The sequence below is a fragment of the Watersipora subatra genome, chromosome 8 (genome assembly GCF_963576615.1).
Source record: "Watersipora subatra chromosome 8, tzWatSuba1.1, whole genome shotgun sequence".
Lineage (NCBI taxonomy): Eukaryota > Metazoa > Bryozoa > Gymnolaemata > Cheilostomatida > Watersiporidae > Watersipora > Watersipora subatra.
In genome coordinates, this window is record NC_088715.1 from 64750340 (window position 1) to 64761239 (window position 10900).

The following is a 10900-nucleotide window of genomic DNA, read 5'->3' on the forward strand; positions in this document are numbered from 1 at the left end:
TGAGGCCAATAAACACTAATAATTGATAGTCCACGCATTGGATTCTTCACAGCTCTGATCATCGTGAGTCAGACAGCAAAATATTCTAGGCAAAAGGAAGGCATTTCAAATGGCATTTGAATGGCATTTCAAAAAATACCCTGTCCAATAGCAGCTAAGAGTTACATTTAGCCCAATAGCAGCTAAAAGTTTTATTTTGGGGGTGTGCCTAGACAAGGCAAAATTCTAAACTATAAAAGGCAGATGTTTCAACGCCGGCATTAAGCTAAAAAACATTCATGATTTATGGTTTATGCGTTAAACTCTTATCATCTAAAGAGAAATTTACCATCAAGCTTCGGCTTGAAAGATACATTATGCAAAAGGGCCGGCCTTGTGGATTCTAAGAGTCTATTGTAAGGAGAAATTGACCTCTGATAGGGGTCATTTTGCAATCATGAAACTGATAGTCAGCACTGGTTACATTTTGCTGCCGTTTGGTAAGCAGTGACGAGACAAAGTTTAGATGGAGTAAAAATCTTACAGTCTTGAGAATAACAAGGCAAATCAGAAGGTATGATAAACAATCATTAGTAATACGAACTGGGTAAATAGAAGTATGCTATAAGGTATGATAAACATTCCTTAGTAGTACCAACTGTGTGAATAGAAGTATGCTATAAAATATGATAAAAATTCCTTAGTAATACCAACTGTGTGAATAGAAGTATGCTATAAGGTATGATAAACATTCCTTAGTAATACCAACTGTGTGAATAAAAGTTTGTTATAAGGTATGTTAAACATTTCTTAGTAATACCAACTGTGTGAATAGAAGTATGCTATAAGGTATGATAAACAATCTTTAGTAATACCAACTGTGTGAATAGAAGTATGCTATGAGGTATAATAAACATTCCTTAGTAATACCAACTGTGTGAATAGAAGTATGCTATAAGGTATGATAAACATTCCTTAGTAATACCAACTGTGTGAATAGAAGTATGCTATAAGGTATGATAAACATTCCTTAGTAATACCAACTGTGTGAATAGAAGTATGCTATAAGGTGTGATAAACATTCCTTAGTAATACCAACTGCGTGAATAGAAGTATGCTATAAGGTGTGATAAACATTCCTTAGAAATACCAACTGTGTGAATAGAAGTATGTTATAAGATATGATAAACATTCCTTAGTAATACCAACTGTGTGAATAGAAGTATGCTATAAGGTATGATAAACAATCTTTAGTAATACCAACTGTGTGAATAGAAGTATGCTATAAGGTATGATAAACATTCCTTAGTAATACCAACTGTGTGAATAGAAGTATGCTATAAGGTATGATAAACATTCCTTAGTAATACCAACTGTGTGAATAGAAGTATGTTATAAGGTATGATAAACATTCCTTAGTAATACCAACTGTGTGAATAGAAGTATGCTATAAGGTATGATAAACATTCCTTAGTAATACCAACTGTGTGAATAGAAGTATGCTATAAGGTATGATAAACATTCCTTAGTAATACCAACTGTGTGAATAGAAGTATGCTATAAGGTATGATAAACTTTCCTTAGTAATACCAACTGTGTGAATAGAAGTATGTTATAAGATATGATAAACATTCCTTAGTAATACCAACTGTGTGAATAGAAGTATGCTATAAGGTATGATAAACATTCCTTAGTAATACCAACTGTGTGAATAGAAGTATGTTATAAGGTATGATAAACATTCCTTAGTAATACCAACTGTGTGAATAGAAGTATGTTATAAGGTATGATAAACATTCCTTAGTAATACCAACTGTGTGAATAAAAGTATGCTATAAGGTATGATACAGATTCCATAGTAATACCAACTGTGTAAATAGAAGTATGCTATAAGGTATGATAAACAATCCTTAGTAATACCAACTGTGTGAATAAAAGTATGTTAAAAGGTATGATAAATATTCATTAGTAATACCAACTGTGTGAATAGAAGTATGCTATAAGATATGATAAACATTCCTTAGTAATACCAACTGTGTGAATAGAAGTATGCTATAAGGTATGATAAACAATCTTTAGTAATACCAACTGTGTGAATAGAAGTATGTTATAAGGTATGATAAACAATCCTTAGTAATACCAACTGTGTAATCAGAAGTATGTTATAAGATATGATAAACATTCCTTAGTAATACCAACTGTGTGAATAGAAGTATGCTATAAGGTATGAAAAACAATCCTTAGTAATACCAACTGTGTGAATAGAAGTATGTTGTAAGGTATGGTAAACATTCCTCAGTATTACCAACTGTGTGAATAGAAGTTTGTTATAAGGTATGTTAAACATTTCTTAGTAATACCAACTGTGTGAATAGAAGTATGCCATAAGGTAGGATAAACAATCCTTAGTAATACCAACTGTGTGAATAGAAGTATGCTATAAGGTATGAAAAACAATCCTTAGTAATACCAACTGTGTGAATAGAAGTATGCTATAAGGTATGAAAAACAATCCTTAGTAATACCAGCTGTGTGAATAGAAGTATGCTATAAAGTATGAAAAACAATCTTAAGTAATACCAACTGGGTGAATAGAAGTATGCTATAAGGTATAATAAACATTCCTTAGTAATGCCAACTGTGTAATCAGAAGTATGTTATAAGGTATGATAAAAATTCCTTAGTAATAAAACTGTGTGAATAGAAGTATGTTATAAGGTATGATAAACATTCTTTAGTAATATCAACTGTGTGAATAGAAGTTTGTTATAAGATATGTTAAACATTTCTTAGCCAATACCAAATGGTTGATTAAAGATGCGCTTGTCTCTTGTTGATAACTCTATTTCTCAGATTATCTTAGATGTCAAAATTACGATAAGAATTACGTAAAAGCACGCTGTACTATGTTTGTTTTAAATCTATTTATAATACATGAATAGAAGCACTTAAACTACAATTATTGTTTTTGATATAACTGTGCAAACACAAAGACGAAAAAAGAATTAAAGCAACAAAGGTCAGAAAAAGATCCATTTGCTACTTCGAAATAACATGCATTTTTTATCTTTCTATGCATCTGCATGTAGGGAGTAAATTTGCATTTCTTCAAAGCTACATAATAATGGCATTCATGACTATGACATCCGTATAATGTCAGCTGCCAACAATATTTATATGCATATAGACAAGCACTAAGCTAGCATTAAAATGAAAATTAATAGCACTAAACATGAGATACCTGAGTTACAGTTAAGAGGCTTATGGTTTATCATCTGCTTGCATAAAATAGAAATTGGTCCTACTGGACTCGTGTTAGTTTGTAGTCATTTAACTTTAAGTGGCAGCTGATAATAGTGGTATGGCAAGTATGTAGATTCGTAGCAAAAACAGCAACCGAATTGGGCTATCTGATAACTAAGTTAAAATGGGGGTGTTTTATAAATAGATTTGAAACCCTACAACATATGGAGTATTGAGAGGATCTTTTACCAAACTTAATTTTTAACAATAAAGAACTGAATATTTATAAACTAACTTAACCAAAGCCGTTATGTTGACAATGTATTGAGATGGCACTAACTTATACGCTAATTGTTCGCAGGGATGATGTTTGCTAAAAAGCTAAGCTATGCACTAGTAGTCTTGATGGCGATAGGCTGCAAAAGTGTAGGTAAGTATCATCAGTAACATTATAGTTGACTATAAGCTGTAAAATAGTAGATGAGAATCAACTGTAAGATTGTAAGTGAGTATCAACTGTAAGAGTGCAGCTGAGTATCAACTGTAAGAGTATAGGTAAGTATCAACTGTAAGAGTGTAGGTGAGTATCAGCTGTAAGAGTGTGAGTGAGTATCAAATGTAACAGTGTTGGTGAGTATCAGCTGTAAGAGTATAAGTGAGTATCAGCTGTAAGAGTGTAGGTGAATATCAACTGTAAGAGTATAGATTAGTAACAGCTGTGAGAGTGTAAGTGAGTATCAGCTGTAAAAGTATAGGTGAGTATCAACTGTAAGAGTATAGGTGAGTATCAGCTGTAAGAGTGTAGGTGAGTATCAACTGTAAGAGTATAGATGAGTAACAGCTGTGAGAGTGTAAGTGAGTATCAACTGTAAGAGTATAGGTGAGTATCAGCTGTAAGAGTATAGGTAAGTATCAACTGTAAGAGTGTAAGTGAGTATCAGCTGTAAGAGTGTAAGTGAGTATCAACTGTAAGAGTATAGGTGAGTATCAGCTGTAAGAGTATAAGTGAGTATCAGCTGTAAGAGTGTAGGTGAATATCAACTGTAAGAGTATAGATTAGTAACAGCTGTGAGAGTGTAAGTGAGTATCAGCTGTAAAAGTATAGGTGAGTATCAACTGTAAGAGTGTAGGTGAGTATCAATTGTAGGAGTGTAGGTGAGTATCAGCTGTAAGAGTATAGGTGAGTATTAGCTGTAAAAGTGTAGGTGAGTATCAGCTGTAAGAGTAGAAGTTAGTATCAACTGTAAGAGTATAGATGAGTATCAACTGTAGGAGTGTAGGTGAGTATCAACTGTAGGAGTATAGGTGATTATCAGCTGCAAGAGTGTAGGTGAGTATCAACTGTAAGAGTGTAGGTGAGTATCAGCTGCAAGAATGTAGGTGAGTATCAGCTGTAAGATTATAAGTGAGTATCAACTGTAAGAGTGTACGTGAGTGTCAGCTGTAAGAGTGTAGGTGAGTATCAACTGTAAGAGTATAAGTTAGTATCAGCTGTAAGAGTATAGGTGAGTATCAACTGTAAGAATGTACGTGAGTATCAGCTGTAAGATTGTAGGTGAGTATCAACTGTAAGAGTATAGGTGAGTATCAGCTGTAAGGGTGTAGGTGAGTATCAACTGTAAGAGTGCAAGTCAGTATCAACTGTAATAGCATAGGTCTGTATTAGCCGTAAAGGGTTAGTATACGTTGTAAGAGAGTAGGTGAGTATAAGCTGTAAGAGTGTAGGTGAGTATCAGCTGTAAGAGTGTAAGTGAGTATCAACTGTAAGAGTATAAGTGAGTATCAACTGTAAAACTATAGGTGTGTATCAGCCGTAAAGGGTTAGTATACGTTGTAAGTGTGTAGGTGAGTATCAGCTGTAAGAGTATAGGTGAGTATCAGCTGTAAGAGTGTAGGTGAGTATCAGCTGTAAGAGTATAGGTGAGTATCAACTGTAAGAGTATAGATGAGTAACAGCTGTAAAACTATAAGTGTGTATCAGCCATAAAGGGTTAGTATACGTTGTAAGTGTGTAGGTGAGTATCAGCTGTAAGAGTGTAGGTGAGTATCAGCTGTAAGAGTGTAGGTGAGTATCAGCTGTAAGAGTGTAGGTGAGTATCAGCTGTAAGAGTGTAGGTTAGTTTCAGCTGTAAGAGTGTAGGTGAGTATCAGCTGTAAGAGTGTAGGTGAGTTTCAGCTGTAAGAGTGTAGGTGAGTATCAGCTGTAAGAGTGTAGGTGAGTATCAACTGTAAGAGTATAGGTGAGTATCAGCTGTAAGAGTGTAGGTGAGTATCAACTTTAAGAGTATAGGTGAGTATCAGCTGTAAGAGTAGAAGTGAGTATCAACTGTAAGAGTATAGGTGAGTATTAGCTGTAAAAGTGTAGGTGAGTATCAGCTGTAAGAGTAGAAGTGAGTATCAACTGTAAGAGTATAGGTGATTATCAGCTGCAAGAGTGTAGGTGAGTATCAACTGTAAGAGTATAGGTGAGTATCAGCTGTAAGAGTAGAAGTGAGTATCAACTGTAAGAGTATAGGTGAGTATTAGCTGTAAAAGTGTAGGTGAGTATCAGCTGTAAGAGTAGAAGTGAGTATCAACTGTAAGAGTATAGGTGATTATCAGCTGCAAGAGTGTAGGTGAGTATCAACTGTAAGAGTGTAGGTGAGTATCAGCTGTAAGAGTAGAAGTGAGTATCAACTGTAAGAGTGTAGGTGAGTATCAGCTGTAAGAGTATAGGTGAGTTTCAGCTGTAAGAGTGTAGGTGAGTATCAGCTGTAAGAGTGTAGGTGAGTATCAGCTGTAAGAGTGTAGGTGAGTATCAGCTGTAAGAGTGTAGGTGAGTTTCAGCTGTAAGAGTGTAGGTGAGTATCAGCTGTAAGAGTGTAGGTGAGTATCAACTGTAAGAGTATAGGTGAGTATCAGCTGTAAGAGTGTAGGTGAGTATCAACTTTAAGAGTATAGGTGAGTATCAGCTGTAAGAGTAGAAGTGAGTATCAACTGTAAGAGTATAGGTGAGTATTAGCTGTAAAAGTGTAGGTGAGTATCAGCTGTAAGAGTAGAAGTGAGTATCAACTGTAAGAGTTTAGGTGATTATCAGCTGCAAGAGTGTAGGTGAGTATTAGCTGTAAGAGTATAGGTGAGTATCAACTGTAAGAGTATAGGTGAGTATTAGCTGTAAAAGTGTAGGTGAGTATCAGCTGTAAGAGTAGAAGTGAGTATCAACTGTAAGAGTATAGGTGATTATCAGCTGCAAGAGTGTAGGTGAGTATCAACTGTAAGAGTGTAGGTGACTATCAGCTGTAAGAGTAGAAGTGAGTATCAACTGTAAGAGTGTTGGTGAGTATCAACTGTAAGAGTGTAGGTGAGTATCAACTGTAAGAGTATAGGTGAGTATCAGCTGTAAAAGTACAGGTGAGTATCAACTGTAAGAGTGTAGGTGAGTATCAACTGTAAGACTGTAGGTGTGTATCAGCTGTAAAAGTACAGGTGAGTATCAGCTTTAAGAGTATAGGTGAGTATCAGCTGTAAGAGTATAGTTGAGTATAAGCTGTAAGAGGTAAGAGGTCTATTAGGCTTGTAAGAGGTCTATAGCTGCATATTCATATAGTTCACTCAAATACTTTTAATATTCTAACATTTTGTCTATTTATCTTGTAGGTGGAACGTCCTGTGTATATGGAGCTCTTTTTCAAACACTTTCTGGGACTGTGAGATCTCCAAACTACCCTAATAATTATGCTAACGATCTTAACTGTAGTTGGACAATATCAGTTAGTGCGGCATCGGAAATAACTCTGAATGTTACTGTACGAGGTATAGAGTTATGCTGTGACCATCTATATGTAAGTAATATAACTACCAAACTCTTTTATTCCTACTCTTTGATTATTCAACTAATACACTCCGTGACTATATATTGGTTGTAACTACTTACTAGTTCACATATTCTATCACTTACATTTACACCATCGTAATCCTGCTGCAGTAAACACTCAGTGTAATATTTATAATGATTTAAAACGTGATATGTAAATGTCAGTTTATCAAATACAACTTTTTGAAAAGTTTGCTGGGTAAAAAAATAGCTGTGTCGAATATTTTTCATCTTTTCATTTGTATACTAGTTAAAAAAAACATGGCAAATACTCTGTTGAGTAAATGCTATCTCTTTTAATATGATTTGATCGACTTTAGAATAAATTTTATATTTTTGTATAGTCTAACTACTTTGTGGACATGTAAGATTGCATTAAAATTAGATTAAAAAGCAATGAGTTTAAATTAGCCTACAAATTTTGTAAGTAAGAAAAAACAGTGACCCAATATCTTTTTAAAATTTTTTAAAAGAGCCATTCAATGGGTTTCATGATAGTAATATCAACATGTGCATGTAACTAACAAGTAGTGCTTGTCACCTATGACTTGGGTCATATTAAGGCAGTAAGTAAAATATGTGTTTCAGTATAAAAATACTCCAAAAAAGAAATAGTAAAAATCTTAAGATAGAAAAGGCAAAAGTTCACATACATAAATACATATTATTATTATGTATCCTAAATGTAAATCATGTAATGTGAGCAATGACCCACATCCAACCTACATATATATGATACTAATCTAGCTGTACTACCCGGCATTGCCCGAGTGATAAAAAAGTGTTTAAACAAAAAGTTTATTATAATTTAACTTTACCATGGTAACTTTTAAACTTCATATTTTTTCATACTTCATACTTTTTCAAATAACTACATCTTTTAAATTTCATATCATGAAAGAAGTGTACTGTTTAAATAACTTAAGAGAAAAATAAAACTGCAAAGGTGTTTAAATGTAGATGTGGACGCCATTAGCAAGTTCTGGCTAAATATAGTCGGTCTTGCTATGATTACATTAAAACATTACTTGGAATACGATTATATGATTGTAGTTCGTTTCAGTGTTGGCATCAAAAGGTGAAAATATTGTAGAGGTGTACAGAGTAGCATAGGAACCCATAGTAATTATCTAACGCAATCACTGTCTGTTAAAAATCATCATCATTAAAAATAGTACCAAAACAATATGTTAATCAAAGTAACTATAATCATCTACAATAACTTTAGTGCATTTTATGGCTATGATTTGCAAGATGGTGTAACATTACAATGTACTACGTAAAGAGTTCTTACCTTCAAGACAGACGTGTAACATAAACACGGAATCTAACTTATATGAATTTAGCTTACTAAAAACTTACTTGAAAGAAGTTTTCTTATGAATATTAGTAATATTCTAGCTAAAATATCGGCTGATATCGTTTTGCGGAAAACAAATTTGCTCTAGTATGGCGAGGACGATAAAGTATCGCGTTTCATAGAGCTAAAATAGTTCCTGGAGTTTTAATTAATATGTAATTTTAGGTGCGAAAACGGAAAAGTATGTATACGGTATGTAGTAACGATGAGGAATGGCAACCGCTTTCGTGGTCTCGGGGTTAGAGGACTGAATTGTAAAAATAAGATTGCAATGTTTGTGAGTTCAAGTCCAGCAAAATGTGTTACCTTATCTACAAAATGAAAACTTTAAGAGCTATAGCTGGACATACCAAAAACAGACGACAAACTATGAGAAATATATATATATATATATATATATATATATATATACAGTAGATGCAGTATGAACAGTCTCTTGCATGAAAGTGCTCAATATTAAAATAGAGCGATGTAAAATTGAGTAAAAATGAAAGTTAAAGTTAAGTTTAAAACAACTTTATTACTAATAGTTTCATATTGGCAATATGAAACTATTAGTAATAAAGTTGTTTTAAACTTAACTTTAACTTTCATTTTTACCCAATTTTATATATATATATATATATATGTTGTGTATATATATACACAACATACATATACCATTATGAAATCAATGTACATATATAAATAATTATATACATGTGTTATATTTGTTGTATATATATATTTGTTATATTTGTTGTATATTGTATGTATATGTGTGTATGTTGATATATCTGTGTGTCATTCCGGCTAAAACTATTATTAGAATAGCGCAGCTGGATAATGCTGACGCAACTTCATGGCGCACCGTCATTAGAAGCCTTACTAGCTTACTGATATTTTCTCTACTGGCAATGTGCCAGGCCACTTGCTGGAAAGTTGCCTGCCAGCAAAAGGTAGGCAACTCTCATCACTTCTCATTGTTTATTAGCTGATTTTTAATAACCGGGCAACGCCGGGAGGCACTGTTAGTGTATATATTAGTGTTGGCACGAGTACTTTTTGGCCAACGGGCTTAGACTCGTCTCCTTCCGTTCGGGTTTTTTGAGTATCGAGTAGCTAGTGGTGGTGGGCATGAGTACTTATTGGCCTACAGATTTTTCGGGTATCGGGTTTGTTGATACGGATTTTAGGTCTACTGCTTACCGTACTAGTTTTCGGCTGGAGGAGACAACTCCATACAAATAATATATCATTTTTAATATAGGCACAAGCTAGGAGCAAAAACTTGTAGAATATCCATGTAACTAAAATGTGTCTGTTCATTATATGTGGTGCACCTCACTTTCAGGCTTATCTTGTTCTATATACTTAATTTGCAAATATTAGTGAAAAACTTGTTTTTATTTTATAACTACAAAGATTCAGATGGTATACGCCAAAGCTTCAAACAGAAATTGAAGGGAAGTTACTAAAAACTACACTGCTCTACACCGTATTCAGTTGAGCAATTGACATTGACGAAATTATAATACCTACACAGACGCGATTGCAAAATATTTAACTTGAAAATGTTCAACCATGTAAGATTAATGAACAGTTACTTTATAGACAAAGCATGTATTATAATTTTACATACATTTTAAAAAAACATTAACCCCATAAAAATCTCAGCTATGGGATTCGTTTGACAGAAATGCCAGGTTTGTGGATAGAAAACATAGTTCATTAACTTTGGCAGGTTTTCGCCAGGCTATTTCGCCTGGCTGTAATAATGTTCCCAGCGGTTGAAAACAGCCTTTCACTAGCTACACTCGAAGCTTGAATGCACAAATATTTTTCAGCAAACTTTGCAAGGCAGGTAAATGAGGTTTCATGCTGGCTCCACCAAGTCAAAGGGTCAGAGTCTTTTTCCGCACTGTCAGTAGACTTGTGTATAATGAAACTTAGGTCACCGTTGGCAGTAGTGAGAGCCGGAGTACTGAGAGAATTAAGATACGCTCCCCAACTTTTGCGTTTTGCTGAAGCAGTACAGCTGTTGGTGACAGACTCTAGTGTGGTTGTTTCTCGTACACCTGGAGCCAGCTGTTCACACTCGCAAAGTATAATATCTGTCACAGTCTCATTGTGGGTAGCTTTGAATCTAAAATTTCCAAAAGAAATCTTTGCAACATGTTATATTACAATGCTGTATTTTCTACTAACGATTAAAGTATCAGTGGAAAAATGTTATTTTTATCCTGTAGAGTATTATACAGCACTGTTTCAAAAGCCTCATACCTGCAGTGTAGGCTATGCTATGTACCTTGTGGCTACGTCACACTAAAATGCTAGTAGAATTTGTTCACCTTGGATCCAAAAAGCTACATTTTTTAAAGCAGCCGCCAATAATCAGCATCGTGCTGATGGTGCTTATTGATGTATTTTAAGATGAAGGACTTGATCTGTCGGGTCAAAGCAACGTCACTCTCTTCCGGCACTAG

The 10900-nt window shown here is 34.2% G+C and overlaps 1 long non-coding RNA gene across 1 annotated transcript; it reads left to right on the forward strand.

Annotated features, from left to right (window-relative positions):
• The first annotated feature begins 435 nt into the window (after nucleotides 1-435).
• LOC137402144 (uncharacterized) lies at nucleotides 436-7017 on the forward strand. Its single transcript, XR_010979474.1, has 3 exons — nucleotides 436-553; nucleotides 3584-3652; nucleotides 6859-7017. It is a non-coding gene; the product is annotated as an uncharacterized lncRNA (long non-coding RNA).
• The last annotated feature ends 3883 nt before the right edge of the window (nucleotides 7018-10900 follow it).